The sequence below is a fragment of the Triticum dicoccoides genome, chromosome 7A, assembly GCF_002162155.2.
Source record: "Triticum dicoccoides isolate Atlit2015 ecotype Zavitan chromosome 7A, WEW_v2.0, whole genome shotgun sequence".
NCBI lineage: Eukaryota > Viridiplantae > Streptophyta > Magnoliopsida > Poales > Poaceae > Triticum > Triticum dicoccoides.
The window spans coordinates 59,593,925-59,616,466 of NC_041392.1; the positions used below are offsets into that span (position 1 = coordinate 59,593,925).

Sequence of the window (22,542 nt, forward strand, 5' to 3'; positions counted from 1 at the left end):
GTTGTGATGTTTGGCACACCCAAAGCACTCCTACGATATCCGGGAGTTGCACAATCTCATGGTCTAAGGAAATGATACTTGACATTAGAAAAGCTTTAGCATACGAACTACATGATCTTGTGCTAGGCTTAGGATTGGGTCTTGTCCATCACATCATTCTCCTAATGATGTGATCCCGTTATCAACGACATCCAATGTCCATGGTCAGGAAACCGTGACCATCTATTGATCAACGAGCTAGTCAACTAGAGGCTTACTAGGGACATGGTGTTGTCTATGTATCCACACATGTATCTGAGTTTCCTATCAATACAATTCTAGCATGGATAATAAACGATTATCATGAACAAGGAAATATAATAATAATCAATTTATTATTGCCTCTAGGGCATATTTCTAACAGTCTCCCACTTGCACTAGAGTCAATAATCCAGTTCACATCGATATGTGATTAACACTCAAGGTCACATCCCCATGTGACTAACACCCAAAGAGTTTACTAGAGTCAATAATCTAGTTCACATTACCATGTGATTAACACTCGATGAGTTCTGGGTTTGATCATGTTATGCTTGTGAGAGATGTTATAGTCAACGGGTCTGAATCTTTCAGATCCGTATGTGCTTTACAAATCTCTATGTCATCTCCTAGATGCAGCTACCATGTTCTATTTGGAGCTATTCCAAATACGAATCCAGTTTACTACTCAGAATAATCTGGATTAGTGTCAAAGTTTGCATCGGCGTAACCCTTTACGATGAACTCTTTTACCACCTCCATAATTGAGAAAATTCCTTAGTCCACTAGTTACTAAGGATAACTTTGACCACTGTCCTGTGATCCATTCTTAGATCACTCTTGTACCCCTTGACTGACTCATGGCAAGGCACATTTCAGGTGCGGTACACAGCATAGCATACTGTAGAGCCTATGTCTTAAGCATAGGGGACGACCTTCGTCCTTTCTCTCTATTCTGCCGTGGTCGAGCTTTAAGTCTTAACTTCATACCTTACAACTCAGGCAAGAACTCCTTCTTTGACTGATCCATCTTGAACATCTTCAAGATCATGTCAAGGTATGTGCTCATTTGAAAGTACCATTAAGCGTTTTGATCTATCCTTATAGATCTTGATGCTTAATGTTCAAGTAGCTTGATCCAGGCTTTCCATTGAAAAACACTTTCCAAATAACCCTATATGCTTTCCAGAAATTCTACGTCATTTCTGATCAACAATATGTCAACAACATATATTTATCAGAAATTCTATAGTGCTCCCACTCACTTCTTTGGAAATATAAGTTTCTCATAAACTTTGTATACACCCAAACTTTGATCATCTTATCAAAGCATACATTCCAACTCCGAGATGCTTACTCCAGTCCTTAGAAGGATTGCTAGAGCTTTGCATACTTATTAGCATCTTTCAGGATTTGACAAAACCTTCCGGTTGTATCACATACAACCTTTCCTCAAAAATCGTCGAGGAAACAATGGTTTTTGGCATCCTATCTGCAAGATTTCACAAATAATGCAGTAATTGCTAATATAATTCCAACAGACTCTTAGCATCGCTACGAGTGAGAAAGTCTCATCGTAGTCAACTCCTTGAACTTGTCGGAAAACATCTTAATGACAAGTCGAGCTTTCTTAATGGTGATACCTACCATCATTGTCCGTCTTCCTTTTAAAATCCATCTGCACTCAACAGCCTTACGACCATCGAGCTGTTCTGCCAAAGTATACACTTTGTTTTTATACATGGATCCTCTCTCGGATTTTATGGCCTCGAGCCATTTATCGGAATCTGGGCCCACCATCGCTTCTCCATAGCTCGTAGGTTCATTGTTGTCTAGCAACATGACTTCCAAGACAGGATTACGTACCACTCTAAAGTAGTACGCATCCTTGTCATCCCACGAGGTTTGGTAGTGACTTGATCTGAAGTTTCATGATCATTATCATAAGCTTCCACTTCAATTGGTGTAGGTGTCATAGGAACAACTTCCTGTGCCCTGCCACACACTAGTTGAAGAGACGGTTCAATAATCCTCATCAAGTCTCCACCATCCTCCCACTCAATTCTTTCGAGAGAAACTTTTCCTCGAGAAAGGACCCGATTCCAGAAACAATCCCTTATTGCTTTCGGATCTGAGACAGGAGGTATACCCAACTGTTTTGGGTATCCTATGAAGATGCATTTATCCGCTTTGGGTTCGAGCTTATCAGCCTGAAACCTTTTCACATAAGTGACGCAGCCCCAAACTTTTAAGAAATGACAGCTTAGGTTTCTCTAAACCATAGTTCATACGATGTCATCTCATCGGAATTATGTGGTGCCCTATTTAAAGTGAATTTGGTTGTCTTTAATGCCTAACCCATAAACTATCATGGTAATTCGATAAGAAACATCATGGTATGCATCATATCCAATAGGGTGCAGTTATGATGTTCGGACACACCATCACACTATGGTGTTCCAGGCTGTATTAGTTGTGAAACAATTTCCACAATGTCTTAATTCTGTGCCAAACTTGTAATTCAGATATTCATCTCTATGATCATATCATAGATCTTTTATCCTTTTGTCACGACGATCTTTCAACTTCACCCTGAAGTTACTTGAACCTTTCAATAATTCAGACTCGTGATTCATCAAGTAAATATACTCAACATCTACTCAAATCATCTGTGAAGTAAGAACATAACGATATCCACTACACACCTCAGCACTCATTGGACTGCACACATCAAAAATGTATTACTTCCAACAAGTTGCTTTCTAGTTCCATTTTACTGAAAACGAGGCTTTCAGTCATCTTGCCCATGTGGTATGATTTGCATGTCTCAAGTGATTCAAAATCAAGTGAGTCCAAACGGTCCATTTGCATGGAGTTTCTTCATGCATATACACCAATAGACATGGTTTGCATGTCTCAAACCTTTCAAAACAAGTGATCCCAAAGATCCATCAACATGGAGCTTCTTCATGCGTTTTATACCGATATGACTTACGTGGCAGTGCCACAAGTAGGTGGTACTATTACTATCTTTTGGCATGAACATGTGTATCACTACGATCGAGATTCAATAAACCATTCATTTCAGGTGTAAGACCATTGAAGGTATTATTCAAATAAACAGAGTAACCATTATTCTCTTTAAATGAATAACCATATTGCGATAGACATAATCCAATCATGTCTATGCTCAACGCAAACACCAATCTCGATGGTAGAAGGAGCGTACGATATTTGATCAACCTTGGAAATACTTCCAACACATATCGTCATCTCACCTTTAGCTAGTCTCCGTTTATTCCGTAGCTTTTATTTCGAGTTAATAACACTTAGCAACCGAACCGGTATCTAATACCCTGGTGCTACTAGGAGTACTAGTAAAGTACACATTAACATAATACATCCAATATGCTTCTATCGACCTTGCCAGCCTTCTTATCTACCAAGTATCTAGGGTAATTCTGCTCCAGTGGCTGTTCCCTTTATTACAGAAGCACTTAGTCTCGGGTTTGGGTTCAACCTTGGGTTTCTTCACTAGAGCAGCAGCTGATTTGCCCTTTCATGGAGCATCCCTTTTTTTGCCCTTGCCCTTCTTGAAACTAGTGGTTTCACCAACCATCAACAATTGATGCTCCTTCTTGATCTCTACTTTTGTGGTGTCAAACATCGCGAATATCTCAAGGATCATCATATATGTCCCTGATATATTATAGTTCATCACGAAGCTCAAGCAGCTTGGTGGTAATGACTTCGGAGAACCATCACTATTTCATCTGGAAGATCAACTCCCACTCGATTCAAGCGATTGTTGTACTCAGACAATCTGAGCACAAGTTCAACAATTGAGCTTTTCTCCCTTAGTTTGCAGGCTAAGAAAATCGTCGGAGGTCTTATACCTCTTGACGTGGGCATGAGCCTGAAATCCCAATTTCAGCCCTCGAAACATCTCATATGTTTTGCGACGTTTCAAAACATCTTCGGTGCCTCAACTCTAAGTCGTTTAACTGAACTATCACGTAGTTATCAAAATGTGTATGTCAGATGTTCGCAACATCCACAGACAACGTTCGAGGTTCAGCACACTGAGCGGTGCATTAAGGACATAAGCCTTCTATGAAGCAATGAGGACAATCCTCAGTTTACGGACCTAGTCCGCATAATTGCTACTATCAACTTTCAACTAAATTTCTCTAGGAACATAACTAAACAGTAGAACTGAAGCGCGAGCCACGACATAATTTGCGAAGACCTTTTGACTATGTTCAGGATAATTAAGTTCATCTTATGAACTCCCACTCAGATAGACATCCCTCTAGTCATCTAAGTGATTACATGATCCGAGTCAACTAGGCCGTGTCCGATCATCACGTGAGACGGACTAGTCAACATCGGTGAACATCTTCATGTTGATCGTATCTACCATACGACTCATGCTCGACCTTTCGGTCTCTTGTGTTCCGAGGCCATGTCTATACATGCTAGGCTCGTCAAGTCAACCTAAGTGTTTTGCATGTGTTCCGAGGCCATGTCTATACATGCTAGGCTCGTCAACACCCGTTGTATTCGAACGTAAGAATCTATCACACCCGATCATCACGTGGTGCTTCGAAACGACGAACTTTCGCAACGGTGCACAGTTAGGGGGAACACCTTCTTCAAATTTTAGTGAGGGATCATCTTATTTACTACCGTCGTTCTAAGCAAATAAGATGTATAAACATGATAAACATCACATGCAATCAAATAGTGACATGATATGGCCAATATCATATTGCTCCTTTTGATCTCCATCTTCGGGGCTCCATGATCATCATCGTCACTGGCATGACACCATGATCTCCATCATCATGATCTCCATCATCGTGTCTTCATGAAGTCGTCTCGCCAACTATTACTTCTACTTCTATGGCTACCGGTTAGCAATAAAGTAAAGTAATTACATGACGTTTATGTTGACACGCAGGTCATAAATAAATAAAGACAACTCCTATGGCTCCTGCCGGTTGTCATACTCATCGACATGCAAGTCGTGATTCCTATTACAAGAACATGATCAATCTCATACATCACATATCATTCATCACATTCTTCTTGGCCATATCACATCACATAGCATACCCTGCAAAAACAAGTTAGACGTCCTCTAATTGTTGTTTGCATGTTTTACGTGGCTGCTATGGGTTTCTAGCAAGAACGTTTCTTACCTACGCAAAAACCACAACGTGATATGCCAATTGCTATTTACCCTTCATAAGGACCCTTTTCATCGAATCCGATCCGACTAAAGTGGGAGAGACAGACACCCGCTAGCCACCTTATGCAACTAGTGCATGTCAGTCGGTGGAACCAGTCTCACGTAAGAGTACGTGTAAGGTCGTCCGGGCCGCTTCATCCCACAATGCCGCCGAATCAAGATTGGACTAGTAACGGTAAGCATATTGAACAAAATCAACGCCCACAACTACTTTGTGTTCTACTCGTGCATAGAAACTACGCATAGACCTAGCTCATGATGCCACTGTTGGGGAACGTAGCAATAATTCAAAATTTTCCTACGTGTCACCAAGATCAATCTATGGAGTCATCTAGCAACGATGGAGGAGTGGATCTACATACCCTTGTAGATCGCGCGTGGAAGCGTTCAAGAGAACGGGGTTGATGGAGTCGTACTCGTCGTGATCCAAATCACCGATGATCCTAGCGCCGAACGGACGGCACCTCCGCGTTCAACACACGTACGGTCAGCGTAACGTCTCCTTCTTCTTGATCCAGCAAGGGGGAAGGAGAGGTTGAGGAAGATGGCTCCAACAGCAGCACGACGGCGTGGTGGTGGTGGAGCTGCAGTACTCCGGCAGGGCTTCGCCAAGCACTATGGAGGAGGAGGAGGTGTTGGAGAGGGAGAGGGAGGCACCAAAGGCAAGGGTGAGAGGTCCTCCCTTCCCCCCACTATATATAGGAGGCCTAGGGGGGCGCCGGCCCTAGGAGATCCAATCTCCTAGGGGGGCGGCGGCCAAGGGAGGAATCCCTCCTCCCCAAGGCACCTAGGAGGTGCCTTCCCCTTCTAGGACTCTTCCTTTAGGGTTTCCCCCACCCTAGGCGCATGGGCCCTAGGGGGAAGTGGCGCCCCAGCCCACTTCGGGCTGGATCCCTTCCCACTTAAGCCCATGGGGCCCTCCGGGATAGGTGGCCCCACCCTGTGGACCCCCGGGACCCTTCCGGTGGTCCCGGTACAATACCGGTGACCCCGAAACTTGTCCCGATGGCCAAAATAGCACTTCCTATATATAATTCTTTACCTCCGGACCATTCCGGAACTCCTAGTGATGTCCGGGATCTCATCTGAGACTCCGAACAACATTCGGGTTACTGCATATACATATCCCTACAACCCTAGCGTCACCGAACCTTAAGTGTGTAGACCCTACGGGTTCGGGAACCATGTAGACATGACCGAGACATTCTCCGGTCAATAACCAACAGCGGGATCTGGATACCCATGTTGGCTCCCACATGTTCCACTATGATCTCATCGGATGAACCACGATGTCAAGGACTTAATCAATCCCGTATGCAATTCCCTTTGTCTATCGGTACGATACTTGCCCGAGATTCGATCGTTGGTATCCCGATACCTTGTTCAATCTCGTTACCAGCAAGTCTCTTTACTCGTTCCGTAACACATCATCCCGTGATCAACTCCTTGATCACATTGTGCACATTATGATGATGCCCTACCGAGTGGGCCCAGAGATACCTCTCCGTTTACACAGAGTGACAAATCCCAGTCTCGATTCGTGCCAACCCAACAGACACTTTCGGAGATACCTGTAGTGTACCTTTATAGCCACCCAGTTACGTTGTGACGTTTGGCACACCCAGAGCACTCCTATGGTATCCGGGAGTTGCACAATCTTATGGTCTAAGGAAATGATACTTGACATTAGAAAAGCTTTAGCATACGAACTACATGATCTTGTGCTAGGCTTAGGATTGGGTCTTGTCCATCACATCATTCTCCTAATGATGTGATCCCGTTATCAATGACATCCAATGTTCATGGTCAGGAAACCGTGACCATCTATTGATCAACGAGCTAGTCAACTAGAGGCTTACTAGGGACATGGTGTTGTCTATGTATCCACACATGTATCTGAGTTTCCTATCAATACAATTCTAGCATGGATAATAAACGATTATCATGAACAAGGAAATATATTAATAATTAATTTATTATTGCCTCTAGGGCATATTTCCAACAGGGCATTCTCAATCTGGAGCATTTTGGCCGGGCCCTGCGTCAGCGATGGCTTTGGCAAACCTGGAAACACCCGGACAGGCCATGGGTAGGAATGGAGGTGCCATGCTCCGACTCTGATCGGCTGTTTTCAGCGCGGCCACCTCGATCATGGTGGGCGACAGCCGGATGGCCAGGTTCTGGACTTGTTCCTGGCATCAAGCGGGCACGCTTCGATTGCTCTTTCCGGCGCTCTATAAGCACTCGAGGAGGAAGAATAGAACAATCGCTGATGCCCTTAGCAATGACCGCTGGATTCTTGATCTGGCGCATGGGCAGACAGACCTGATCGCCTGCGACTGTGTGGCCTTGGCGCAGCTGCTGCGCCTGATGCCGATCAACCTTACTGCAGAGGTGGGCGACGAGATAAGATGGAACTTGGAGGCCAGTGGCTGCTACACTGCTGCATCGGCATATATGCCGCAGTTCCAGGCGATCCACGCCTCAAATTTCCCTCAGATCATCTGGAAGACTAGGGCGCCAGGGAAACTGAAGATTTTCTTTTGGTTAATGCTGCTCAACAGGCTCTGGTGCAATGACCGCCTTCAGCGACGTGGATGGCCCAATTCTTACTTCTGCCAATTCTATTTCAGAAACCTTGAGACGGCTGATCACATATTCTGGACGTGCCCTTTCACCACGGCGATTTGGAGCAGCCTGTCATCTTGGTTTGGCTGCGAAGCTCTGAGACAGCAAGCCTCTCGCCAACCGCACAGTGCTGCTGATCGCATTGTGGGTATAGTGGAGGACACAAAACCTGAGTTCAGAAAAGGCATAAGGTCCCTAATGATGCTAGCAGCTTGGGAAATCTGGAGGCACCGAAACGACTGCACATTCAGGAGCAAGGAGGCCTCGAGGCGTGAGGTTTTGCAGGCCATCAGGTAGGGCATTGAGCTATGGAGGCAGGCTGGAGCAACGTGTCTACTGCACCCGTTCACGCTACCACCGGAGGGGATAGGCTGATGGATAAGCTAGTTCTTGGCCGGCTATTTGGCCGGATGTAGTTTTTCAGTTTTCCCTCTCTATTTCTTTTCATTTGCTCCTTTTGTGATCTTCAGATCCCCGCCCATGTATTTTCTCTTTACCCACTGCTCCCTGCTATGATCAACATGAAAAGCCAGCATTGTTGGATCTTTCAAAAAAACATAGAGTAGTAACATGCCCATGTTACTACTCTATCTTACTACCTCTATAGTGGGGAGTAACATATGTGTGGTAATATGTAACACTTCATTTATTAGGCTATAGACTCATCTTGCCTTGATATGTGTGATGTTACTCATACTAGTAGTAACTAGCTATGTTACTACATATGTCTCTTTTTCTTCATTTATTGCTTACTACATCATCTATTTTATCTAGATATGTGTGATGTTACTATCTATGTTACTCTCAGACTGGCCACAGTGGGAGTAACATCACTAGTAACATCACACTTTTCAAGATAATTTTGCTTATGTGGCACATATTTAATGATGAGAGAGATGATGGTGGTAACTTAGGTAGTTACTGTAACATCATACATACCAAGACAATATGAGTCTATAGGCTAATAAATGAACCATAACATGACAACACACATATGTTACTACCCACTATGGAGGTAGTAATATAGGCTAGTAAAATGTGATGTTACTAGTCTAAGTTACTCCCCATTGTGACTAGTCTCACATCATCTATTCTATCAAAGTACTCGAGAGAGGAAGTATCATTTAATGCCTTTTTGAAAAGAGATAAATTTTGGGAGGAGCAACAACATGGATGATTTCGGCCTATCAATTGGGCATGCAAGCGTGATCTACGGGCCGTGCAAAGGGAGGAGTGCAATCGGAATCAGGTTCAATCAACAGATCAATCAACGATATAGTTAAGGAAAACGTTTATATTCAGCCGACCGATTTTGATGACGCGTAAACCGCCCATTGCGTCGTTCGATCAGATCAACTCGATCTCTTGTACAGAGTGCACGAGCATGCTGTGCATCTTTCCACATGCCTCCCGTTCTCCACAACATGCTATCGTCATTCTTTTGGCTTTGTTTATTTTTTCACACAGCTCGCTAGTGTATTTTGCTAGCCTACTGCATTTAAACTACTGCTAGCATAACAGCAAGTACAATAAGATGACATAAGCAAGCTATAAGAAATAGAATATTATATCTTTACTTAGTTGGAGAAGAGAGAAGATGAGAGAGAAGAGAAGCAGGCTCTTGGCTAATAGCCGGCTGCAACACGAGACCTAAGACGCTTTGTGAGGATATAAGGTGGGCCAACAATTAATAAAGTAGTACACATTGAAAACTTACTATTGTACATGTCGGCTATAAGGTTGGCTCTAGATGACATGACAACTCCTTATAGCCACCCGTTGGCTGTATTATTAACCATGCTCTAAAGCGTAGTTGGCTAGGGTGGCGATGGTTGATGCCGTGATCGGCTACTCGTAACATTGTCCGTGCGGCACTAAGTGCTGGGAGCTAACCGCCAGGTGCTGCGAGACTGGGCGCCGACACACCACGAGCCGGTGCTGCGAGACTGGGCGCCGACACACCACGAGCCGGTGCTGCGAGGGGAGGGTCGCGGACATATGCTCCATGGTGTTGTGGAGGGCGGAACTTGAACAACGTTGCTTCGAGTTGGCCAGCCAGCAATGCTGCTACAAGGACGTCTTTGTGCTATGCCGCGTCGGTGGCCGGCAACGCTGAGACGACAGAGCACTGGTGGGCTGCAAGTGACGGCCGCTGCTACATGATGTTGCAATGGAGGATCACCGAATCATAGGAACCTCTCGGATGCTGCAATGGAGCATCGTCGAACTGCCGAAGCATCGTCGGGCCTCTATAACCTCACGGGTCTGCAGTGTAGCATCACCGGGTCGTCGAAACCTCAGGGGTGCTGCAATGGAGCATCACTGGGGCGTCGGTGTGTTGTCCAGCCATCGAAACCTCACGGATGCTGCAATAGAGCATCACTGGGGCGTCGGTGTGTTGTCCGGCCATCGGAACCTCACGGGGGCTGCAATGAAGCATCACCAAGCCATCGAAACCTCATGGGTGCTGCAATGAAGCATCACCAAGCCATCGAAATCTCACGGGTGTTGCAAGGGAGCATCACCAAGCCGTCGGAACCTCACGGGTGCTGCAATGGGATTTTTTTTTTCAAAACTATCACGTTTTTATAACAAATTCGGAAACTATAGCACCTAATGCAAAAAATTATCAAAACTATGACCCCGTCGGCCTCGTGTGGGCCGAAGAGGGTGTTTTCAGTCGGCGGTTGGCCGAAAAGGACACTTCGGTCACGCATTGGCCGAAGAAAAGGCCTTTTTGGTCAGCAGTAGCCCGAAAAATACTCTTTTGTCAGCAGTAGGCCGAAAAATACTCTTTGGTCAGCAGTAGGACGAAAAGTCCCTGGGTCCCATCTTTTCGCGTGAATGGGAGGCCGAAGCTGCATGGCTACGCTCTTCGACATATGTTAGGCCGAAATGGTTTTTTTTAATATTGAGGGAAAGGATTGCGTGAAAATATATCTTTTCAATATCTAAGATGGGCAATGATTGCACAACATTCATAAGTCAAAATAAAAAAACTATTTCGGCCTAACATAAGCCGAAGAGTGCAACCATGCAGCTTCGGCCTTCCGTTCACGCGAAAAGGTGGATCCCAGGGACTTTTCGGCCTACTGCTGACCAAAGAATACTTGTCGACCTACTTCTGACCAAAAAGGTCTTTTCGGCTCAGCTTCAGCCAATACGTGACGGAAGAGTCCTTTTCGGCCAACGCTGACCGTAAACACCCTCTTCGGTCCACATGGGGCCGACGGGGTCATAGTTCTGATTTTTTTAATTAGATGTTATAGTTTTCAAATTTGCTATAAAAACATAATAGTTTTGAAAAAAAATCCTGCAATGAAGCATCACCAAGCCGTCGGAACCTCACGGCTGACTGTACATCGTTGACTCATTGTACATGCGGCAGCCGCGCTCTAACTATCTTGTTGAGTGAACAGCAGCGGCACTCGGTGGTCTGAGCAAGGGGACAAAACGTTATCACGAACAATTGGAAAGCGGCAGCCGCGCTCTAGCTATCTTGTTGAGTGAACAGCAGCGGCACTCGGTGAGTGAGCTTGTGAGTCACGAGCCATGCCGAGGCCCACAATAATTAGAGATTTCCAATAATTATACTAAAGCTGCCACAAGTAGGCGCAAATCTAGCATGACACTGAAGGGTAGGCTCAAAACATCAAGTCCTTAAGCCCAATTAACAAATGCATTGCAATTGTTGCATGCAATAAAGCATATCAACGTAATCCCAAATTGTATGTTTAGCTGAAATAATTTTTTTGAAGGGGTAGGCTTAAGCCCTATCGAAGCTCTCCTAGTAGAATCACCACTGGCGCATGTGCGCATGACCCAATGGTCACCAGCGTACGTACGTAGGCTCGTGATCGAGAAGGATATGATGGTGCGTGTGATTTAAAATCGCGTGAATGCTCGAGTCGTTCCAGGGTCGTTCTCTCCGTTCGCTTTCCCGGCGATTTGTTTTTTCAGTTGACTGGCACCTAGGCGGCCCCATATTCCACCAAATTTGCTATCTCGATTGCGTGAGAAAATGCTTTGGGGCTCGGTTGATTTAGTGGAGAAGAAAGGGACTTTGCGCATCGTGACGCGGCTGACCACAGTGTCTCGGTTAAACACTTCCCACCTTGCCATCATGCATGTATTTAAGAGCATCTCCAAAAGGCGCCCAACAAGAGCTTCGCGCACTAAAATTTTGTTTTTTTTTGGGCGCCGCACAGCTCCAGCAGATGCTGTAGCGCTAAAAAAATTTAGACGCGTGCTGACAAACGCTATCGCGCGCAGCATATTTTAAGCTCCGGATTGCGCGCGCTTCACAATTTGCACTATGTGCTTTTTGTGCGCGCGTTTTTGGTCGTCTGCAAAAGCAATGTTGGTCCCGGCGCACTAAAAGTGCTAAAATGACGCGCTATAATTTTTATTGGGCGCCAACTTTTTGTGCAGCCGTTGGAGATGCTCACCATGGCAGATTTGTGCCACTCGCTAGCTCCTTGGAGCCTTATATGGGCCATTGTGACCCTTGCCTGGAGTAGTTTTCATTTGCTCCGCGCGCGCCTGTGTAAACCTCACCCGGACTACTAAGACCATGGAAGCTGTAGGGGTAGAATCAAAAGGCTCACACGGCGACGCCGCCGATCCCGTGTCCAAGAAGGATCATCGGACCTCTTGGGGCTGCGCTTTCATCCTCGGTAACGCTCGCCACCTTTTCGTTTTGTTCTCGTGTTCCCGCTCTGGCATGCATACGTACGTCCGTGTCACTATGCTCGAATGCTTGATGTGTGTGCATGCAGTGAACAACTGCTTTCAATCCGCGGCCTACTTTGGCCTGTCGACGAACCTGGTGAACTACCTCAAGGTCCAGCTGCACTCCGGCAGCAAGGCCGCGGCCAACAGCGTCACCAACTGGCAGGGCACCAGCGGCATCGCGCCGCTCGCCGCCGCCTTCCTCGCCAACTCCTTCCTCCGCAGATACTGGACCATCACGCTCTTCCTCCTCGTCTCCGTCGCGGTACGTGCGTGCGTGCGCTGATGCGCATCATATATCAGGGAACACCTCACCTGGATCTTGATGGAGCAGGGGTACGGCGTCGTGACGGCGAGTGCGTGGGCGGCGCTGGAGAGCGCGGTGTTCTACGCGGGGCTGTACCTGGTGGGGCTGGGCGGCGCGCTGCAGCCCGTCATGGCGTCGTTCGGCGCGGACCAGTTTGACGTGGAGTCCGACGACGACGAGGAGCGCGGGCGGCAGAGCTCCTTCTTCAACTGGTTCTACCTCTCCCTGACCGTGGGATCGCTGGTCGGCGGCACCGTGCTGGTGTGGGTGCAGTCCGCCCACGGCTGGCGGCTCGGCTACGGCATCCCGGCGCTGCTGAGCGTGGTCGCCGTCGCTCTGTTCCTCGCCGGCACCGGCGCGTACGGGCGCCACCAGCCCCCCGGCGGCAGCCCGCTCACCAGGATCGCGCAGGTGGTGGTCGCCGCCGCCAGGAAGTGCGACGTGGAGACCCCAACCGACGCCGCGCTGCTGCACGAGCGTGACGGCGACGACGGCATGTCCGCTATACTGGGGAGCCGCCGCCTTGCGCACACCAACCAGTTCAGGTCAGTGGCTCAGTGCCCGTGCCCCGGCCGTCGCTAGCATTGCTTCCACTTGCACCGTTCCTATTTTCTGTCCATGACTACAGTCCCCATCAAGTAAAGCGCTGTGCATCCGCACCCGCTTAAGTTCACTTAAAATGGTAGCTTTATCCATTTTCAATTATCTACAACTAATCAAGATTACTTAGTAATTAGGCTTCTCGTAACGAGAGTATTATATATTATTATCATGCAATACATAATAATAATAATATATAATAACAGTGTATGATATTATTTTGCAATATGTATTATCATTTATTAATGGACTGCAGTAATTGCTAACCTTGTATGTTTGTAAGACAATGGAACTACACCCTTCTTATTACATGCATGCATGTATTAGAAAGACTCTCTTTTCTATCGGCACTATTTCCTCTAATTACATGCATGTCTACACTAGAGGCCACAAACATGATGTCATTCTAAATTTTTCCTATTTCGAAAATCAAAATGTTTTGAAGCTCAAATGTCTGCCTGATTCAAAATCCTTTTTAACATAAAAATATTTGTCGTGATGAGACATTCAAAACTAGATCCCATGCTGATATGCTCCGTCAATTTTTTGGGTTAAAAGTTACCACACATGGGCTACATAAGTTATCATGTCTATCGTACGTAAGTTATCATGTTATTTACAGAAACTACCGAGGCATAAAAATGATTATCCCCACATGCACATGCATGCATGCACTAGAGAAAAAAAATTGATATCATCCTAGATTCTTCTCATTTCGAAGATTCACGTGTTTTGTAGTTCAAATCATCGGTCTGACTCAAATTCGTTTCACTCAAAAAAATCATCGTGATGAGACCTTCAAAACTTGATCACATGTTGGTATGTTCAGACAACTTTTTTTGGGTCAAAAGTTGTCAGCCCCAAGCTAAGTAAAGACACGATGCTTGTGGTGCATAAATTATCAGACTATTTACACAGAAATTGCCAAGGGTGTGTTTTCAACGATTTTTCCGGGGTCAAAGTTAACATGGTGTTCATACGGGAAGTTATTAGGTTCATGATGTGTATATTACCATGCTATTCACACATTAGCTAGTTACATGGGGTATGTTTCAAACAACTTTATTCCAGATACTCACTCTGTCTGGAATTACTTGTCGCGGGAATTGATAAAAATAGATATCTCTAGAACTAAAATACGTCTAGATACATCCATTTTTGCAACAAGTAATCCCGGACGGAGAGAGGACAATACATGATATGATCCTAGTGTATTCTTTTCATTATTAAATGCTATGAGAACTCAACAACATATCTAGTTGACATTGATGTGGTTGCATGATACCCCACTATGGGAGGTCAACCTTTTTGCGCCGGAACACGTGAACAATAACATTCGCTCTCGAGCATCTTCAACGGGGCCTGCTCCTCCTTTGACCTTCTTCTCTCCCTGTTGGACATCCCCTTTGTGCAATCGTGGTGTTCGGATCGGACATTCTCACCGCCTCCCCGCCCCGGTACCACATGGCGCCTGATCCCTTTGAAGCAAGAGTTGCCTCGGGTACTATCTCGATGATGGTGGGTCGCGCGACGGGTCCTCCTCACCAGCGGGCTTGAAATGCCTCATCGGGTTGGAGTTGTACCAGGAGTGGCGCTCAGGAGTGCTCCCCAACACATAGGTGTCGCTGCCCTAGGTCCTCGCAAAAGCTTGGGCTGTCAACCACTCCAAGACCACCATCTAGAATAGCACCCGGCGATGGCTAAATGAGTAGCTCCCCTGTGTCGAGCGGACTCAGTCCTAGCGTGAGAAGCACCTCCAAATCGAGGAGAGGTGGCAAAGGGTGGCGGCCGGGTGTGCGTGCCGCGAGCTGACGCTGCGTCTAGGGACGGATGTCGCGATGGGTGGAGCGGCTTCCGACACTGGTGCCACGGTGACTCGGACGACGGTGGCAATCACAACACAGACGACGACAATGATGCCTATGGCCTCGGAGGCCATGCCTACGAGGTGACCGGCCGCTGCTTAGATTGGGTTTCGTTTAGTTTAGATTAATTTCGAGTAGTCTGGAAGAGACTTGTTAAATTTCATCAAATTTGCATCTAATATATCGAACTAGTTTAAACTATGTCCATAATTCGTATTTTAACAGTTTGAAATGGAAGAAACTTTGAGGGAGATAGTTGGATGATGTCCGTCCGACAAATGTCTATGAACACATCCCCGCACATTTGAAGGCATCTGTTTGATGAACGCGGTTGGAGATGCCCCCTTATAACTACACCAGAAAGAAGTTTGTGACATGTTTCGCATCATCTTCCTCCCTTCTCCTTGATTGATCTAGATGCCATTTCCATACGCCTACCCAAAAAAATCTTCATATTTCATGGAAGATCCTGTTCTTTGGACTTTGGACGCTCTAGTGCTTTAGTCAATATTCACAATTATCCAACACACCTCGAGGAAGCGCGTATGAAGAATATGGACAGCCATAACTGGCGAATGTTCGTCGGGAAAGGTGGCACATGCAAACGATTAGGTGGCAATTTTAGTTTTGTTGAAGTGATGAGGGGTGGCATTTTTCCAGAAGACATGGCAGTTTCTATCTGAGAAGGCAATTTTCATTTAGAAACTGTCAACGTTTTATCTCCTCTCGAAACTAAAACTGCCATCAAATATGGTTCACTTATCACCCTTTTCCCAGCGAACGTTAGCTGGGTAACATTAGCGGACAATATTCCCACACAAAAAACATGGTGCTAGCAACATAGTCGACCAGGCGTCCATTTCCGAGCACATAATTATACTACAGGATCCTAGCAATTGACGAAATTTTACATGCAAACATGCCATGTAACTATAATCGGTTGCACCGGTTGGTTGTCATCAATCACTCAGGTTCTTGGACAAGGCGGCCGTGGAGACGGCAGGCGACAAGGCACGGCCAGCGAGCCCATGGCGGCTGTGCACGGTTACGCAGGTGGAGGAGCTCAAGTGCCTGCTCCGTCTGCTACCGATGTGGGCGTGCGGCATCATCTTCGCGGCCGCCTACACTCAGGTGTCCACCACCTTCATCCTCCAGGGAGACACACTGGACCCGCGCATCGGCAGCTTTCGCGTCCCGGCTGCAGTGCTAACCGTCTTCGACACACCCAGCGTCATGCTCTGGGTGCCGCTTTACGACCGTGCCATCGTTCCGCTCGCGCGCCGCCTCACAAGTCACCACCGCGGGTTCACGCAGCTGACACGCATGGGTGTCGGGTTCGTCATCCTCACGGTCGCCATGCTCACCGCCGGCATGCTTGAGGTCGCACGGCGTCGCGTCCTCGCGCGCAACGGCACATACAGTGGCATGGACGGTGCAGCGTACGTGCCATTGTCGATCTTCTGGCAGGTGCCGCAGTACGTGGTGTTGGGCGCGGCGGAGGTGGGCAGATGGAGTTCTTCTACGACCAAGCGCCAGACGCCATGCGGAGCATCTGCTCGGGGCTCGCCCGTGCGGCTTTCGCGCTGGGCAACTACGCGAGCTCGGCGCTCGTGTCCGTCGTGGTGAGTGTCACGACGAGCGGCGGCCGGCCCGGGTGGATCCCCGACGACATCAACGACGGGCACTTGGACTACTTCTTTTGGCTGCTCGCCATGCTCTGCGTCGGCAACTTCGGCGGGTACCTGCTCGTCGCACGGTGGTACAACTACAAGATCACCGCGAATTAAACTGGAAATCGCTGTACGTGTAGATTCCGAACGTGTAATGACTAGTAACTTCCTCGGCTTCTCTATAAAAGAAGTTTGAAAGCGGTTGACTGTTTTTTATCAAATTATATTCAGTCGATTTGCATGCATGTTGCAGCGCATCGGCGCCTCCAGCAGCGGCACCAGTCCGCGCGCCATCGTGGATGCCTTCTCACTAATTTTTTTTTCAAAACGGAGGCAAAATATTTGCCTCATCGATTAATTAAGAAGAGAATTATCCAGTTAATTTTTGGAAAACCGGGCGAAAACCGATACAAATAACCTGAAACATGCTACTCGGGAAGCACGAAACACCGTGACCATACAGACAACCCGTCACATGCTCTTAACATACAACAACTGTACCTCACCACACTTGCACAACTCAACAGAACCCTGACAAAGAACACCAACAACGATGACTCGGACAATCAAAGCCACATCGACAACACAAGAAACTGAGCATCATCTCTCAAGAAACCGCAGACGCCTTCCCATTAGCGCACACAACGACCACATCAATATCCTCAACCACATGAACCTCCGACCCGAAGGACTCAGAAGACGCCTCTGGATGCTCACATGACAAACATGAATCATCTCCCTCACACGAGGTCACTAGTGAGTCCACCTTCATGTGCTTCACTGACAAAAGCGAAGCAGAGCTCATACATAGCTCCCTAATCTTGGGCATGATTTGCAGCACCGGAGCCACGAGCATGGCGACGGACTCGTCTTGAGTGGTACATAACACAGGGGGCGAGGCAGACATCGGCGACGAAAATTCCCCAACACGGGGGGAGAAACAACCATATAACTTTGCCTCCGTGTCCTCCTCGGAGCAAACACCAACTGCAATAGGAGGATGTGATGTCATAGCAGTCTGCGGCATAGCCGGCACAAGGGAGAGTCTACTCAGAGCAACCTCCGCCCGCTCCAAAAAGCTCCCAACCCGCACCAGGCAACCTTGCAGCAGCGCAATCTGATCAGCTAGAGCAGACTGCAGCACCACTTCAGATGAGGTTGTCGAGTTCGCCGTAGCAGATACAACAGACGCCCAGGACCCACGGTGAAGCGCCATGGAGGGGGGCGCGAATTTCGCTGGACCCTTGAGCAAAGCTGATGTAGGACCATGCATGGCGTTGACGCTGGCAACAGGCGGCGTGGCAAGGCATGCCAGCGAGCTTAGAGGACGCCAGGGATTGCGACATCCGTGCGCATGATGACCATTCTCCAAACAACGTGAGCACCGCAACGGATCTCTGCAATGGGCCGCACGATGCCCATGAGCAAAGCATCTATAGCATCTACCGTGAAGCCAAGCAGGAATGGGACGAGGAGCCATTGTTGTGGATGCCGGCAGCAATGTCAGCAGATGCGGGCTGCGCCGTGGCGGCACCTCCTGCCAACCCCCACCCATGTCCACCTCATGACCCACACACATCTCGCTGGAGTCGACGGCCTTGGCTGCAGCCGGCGGCGTCTGAGGGGCCAGCTCCTTTTCGTCTTCGTCTTCATCGTCATTGTCAGCGACAGAGACCCACAAAATAGATCTTCGCGCACTGGTCAGCAAATCCTCCATGCCAACGACGATGCCCTCTGCGTTAGCTGATGGAGACAGGGAGGGCAGCTCCTCTTCGCAGTCCATGCCATCGTCATTGGCAGGGGCAACAAGAGCCGGCAGCAGCAGGCTCGTGGCGGCACTGGCAAGTAGGGCGGGGGTGGCAGGCGGCGGTGCCGAAGCAGCTGTTGTCGCGGTCTTGGAACGCAGCGAGGCCTTAACACCCCCAGCTTCCTTCCTAAATCTGAAACTTGGGGGCACCGGCCGCAGTCGAGGGATGGCACCGGTAGCCAGGACGCTGCCTGCAGCTGGAGCATTCGACGCTGGCACCACACGCGCAGGCAGAGGCTGCCCCGACCCGGTCTCCATGGCGGCACCCACATCACCGGCAACCGAGTTCCGACGATCCAGCAGCTGCAGCGACATGGCAGAGGACTCGCGAGCATCTGGACTCGGGGAAGCAGAGGAGACCACGGCAGAGCCCAGCCCTCGAAGGACCGACGCTGGCGGCTGGAGGACGGCGGCCGCAACAGTGGAAGACGACGCTGGAGCGGCTCCCGCGGCGGAGGTTCGTGAGAGCGGCGTCGCGGCGTTGACGAGGGGACGGGGCGGCGCCGAGGCTGGTGCGGGAGAGGACGCCGCGGGGAGTCCGGATCCGGTCTCGGCGGCAGCAAGGGAAGCCCGAGGCCGGAGATCCGGCCGGCGGCGGCGCGCGCCCAGCCGCCACCTGCGCGGTCGGAGAGCGCCATGGGGAAATCTACTAGCTCACTTGATCTGAGGAAATCAGCAAACAGAAAAAACAATTGCCTCCTACGTTGAATACAGGCTGCTATAGTATAGTGTTCGCTAAGCCTTTGTAGGTGACCTAAATAGCACTCTCACACTGTCACACATAGTTGCATGTAGTAAAAGTTAGTGACTATATGTGCAATCTCTCAAACATTTATAATTTTTTTATATATGCATACAATACATATATGCATATGTATTTACCATTTTGAACAGAGAGAAGAGGGTACTTAAACACATATTCCTAACTCATTTTTGTTATCATCACACTAAACAACATAATATTAGAATTATTTCGATAAATTACACGGGCCATATTGTATAGTCTTAAAGAAGCCACACAATTGGACCCAAATTGGGGATCGGTTGTTCTAGTAAAGTCGCCGCGAAACCATTCTTCACCTTTAAGCCACTACCGACAACAGCAAAAAAGGAAGTATGCGGAAGATGAAGTATTAAATTCGAAATCTAATACTTGTGTTGGCTTTACCTTAAAGAATAAAATAAAAAATAGCAATAAATATAAATAATAAAGTTTCTAAGAAATAATGAATTAGCAGCATTGTTATTACTCTCTCCACTCCACAATGTAGTGAAGACAAAGAAAGACAATAATATAATTTTTCACACAATTGTGGCATGGAGGGAGTACCGTTAAAGAACAAAGAAAATAAAAATATTTAAAAAATAAGTAAAACTTGCCCATAATTTACACATAAATTGCGCTATCTAAAATATGCAAGAATATGCATATAATAGAGGAATTTTCACAAACAAGAAAGTTTAAAAGAAGGAATGAATTAGTCGCACATCTAGTATTTAGTACTTGCATTTATACTTACACACATGCAAATAAAATAAATACTATGTTTTATATGATGGAATGACTTAGTTGCATTTCTATTACCCTTTAAGAAGAAATAAAGTGAAAACAAAAATAGACAATAATATAATTTTGCACATAATTTACACAAAAATTGCTTTTTATATAATATGCAACAGTAAGCATAAAATAGTGGAATTTCACCCAAAAAAGATGTTTATTAAGAAGTAATGAATTAGTGACATTGGTATTACCCTTCAAGAAGAGATAAAATGAAAACAAAACTCAAAAAATTACATTTTCTAAGGAAGATTGAATTACTGACACTTGTATTACCATTTAAGAAGAAATAAAATGGGAAACTATTCTAAAACAAACAGTGAAATTTTTTGCGCAAAATATACCTAGAAATTGTGATTTTTAAAATATTGCAAGAACAAGAATATAAAAGTGGAATTTTCACCAAAGAATTAGAACAATTGAATTAGTGGCAATGGTATTACCCTTAAATTAGAATGAAAATGAAATAAAAAAACTAAGACAATATCAAAATAATGAAGTTTTGTAAGTAATAATGAATTAGTGGCATTGGAATTTCTATTTAAGAAGAAATAAAAAATAAAAATAAAAACTGCACACAACTTTGCCCTAAAATTGTACTTTTCGCAATGTGCAAAGAATAATCATATAATAGTTAAATGTTGGCACATATTATTATATTCTATTTGTATGCATATATTTACAAACCCAACATTCCAAAATACCTACATAATAAATAATAAAACCAGCTAACAAATAAATGAAAAACACAAAAGCAAAAACGTATATAAACAGAAAAACAGAAAAAACAAAGGAGAAAGCAAAGGGTTGTTGCACTAGAATGGGCGTTGGCCCGTTAAAGAATTGGCTGACCCAAATATGAGATTAGTCAAAAAGAAACAGTCCCAAAAGACCACATAAACCAGCCCAGAAAAAAAAGTTGCACGAATCATGAAGCAGAAAATCAACGGCCCAAAAATTGACTGACCCAAAATTAATTTTCACGAAACTTACATATAGCTAAAGTGAAAAAGTTTCTTCGCATCAGGACGGAGGGATCTGAAGCCGGACCAATTTTGAGGTGAGCAACTCTCAGTGTCAGTGTTCGTGGTAATAGTTTGAGATTATTTTTTTGAGGGAAATAGTTTGGGATGGGCCATGGATTGGAAGCCTAGAAGAAACTCGCCCGTGTCTGTCAACAAAAGATGGGCCACCACATATTTAGCGACTCCTTTCTTTTTGCGCTATTGATTTCCCCATTTATCTGTTTTTAAGCTGATTTTATTTTAATTTATGGCTGGTTTTCTATTTCATATAGCTTTAAATTAAATTTTCCTAATTTTATTAAATGTACATTGATTTTTAAAAATCTTTGTGAAGTTTTAAAAAAATTATCAAATTTTAAAACTGTTCATGAATTTATAAAAAAAATTCAATTCTAAATTTAATACCGTCATTCGATAATAATCCTAAATACAATGCTAGTAGGGAGCTTTGGGAATTCGTACTAACTGCGGTTACAATTGAGGTGCTAGTCAGAGGCGCATAAAATATCCAAAAGACTATAAATAGCACCTCACTTAAAAAGGTCTGACCGTATATGAAATCAACTCTTCACTATTGCTTTTGAGATTTTTAGTGATAACCCTTATGCAAACCAATAGAAGAAGGCCTTTGCTGAGGCTAGATATCAAGAATCTATGGAAGTGCAACTTTTGAGCAGTGAAGAAAATGAGCATGAACAAGGAGACCCTCCGATGCAAGAATCGGTAAGATCAATAAATGAAGCACATACATGTCAAACTAACTTGCAGGAAAATAGTGAGGTTGACCGAGAGCACATGTCCAACATGATGGCGTGTGTTGATAAAAAGAATAATGCGGGGAATAGGAGGAGGGGGATGCTACCTTGACATGAATATGGTGATCTCATGGAGCTCATAAAAGTTCTACACAAAATAATAGCGATGCAAAGCAATTGTCTATAGTTCATACTAACAAGCAAGGAACATCAAAACACACAAGTAATCATGATATTGTTGTTCATGAATCAATGTGTTAATTCAATGTTCCCGTTGCCAGAGTTTAGAAAGAATGTCGGGTCAACTCATTTGAACGGCTT

The 22,542-nt window shown here is 46.0% G+C and overlaps 1 pseudogene; it reads left to right on the forward strand.

Moving 5' to 3' along the window:
- The first annotated feature begins 12,458 nt into the window (after nucleotides 1-12,458).
- Nucleotides 12,459-17,274, forward strand: LOC119331244 (annotated as a pseudogene).
- Nucleotides 17,275-22,542: the final 5,268 nt, after the last annotated feature.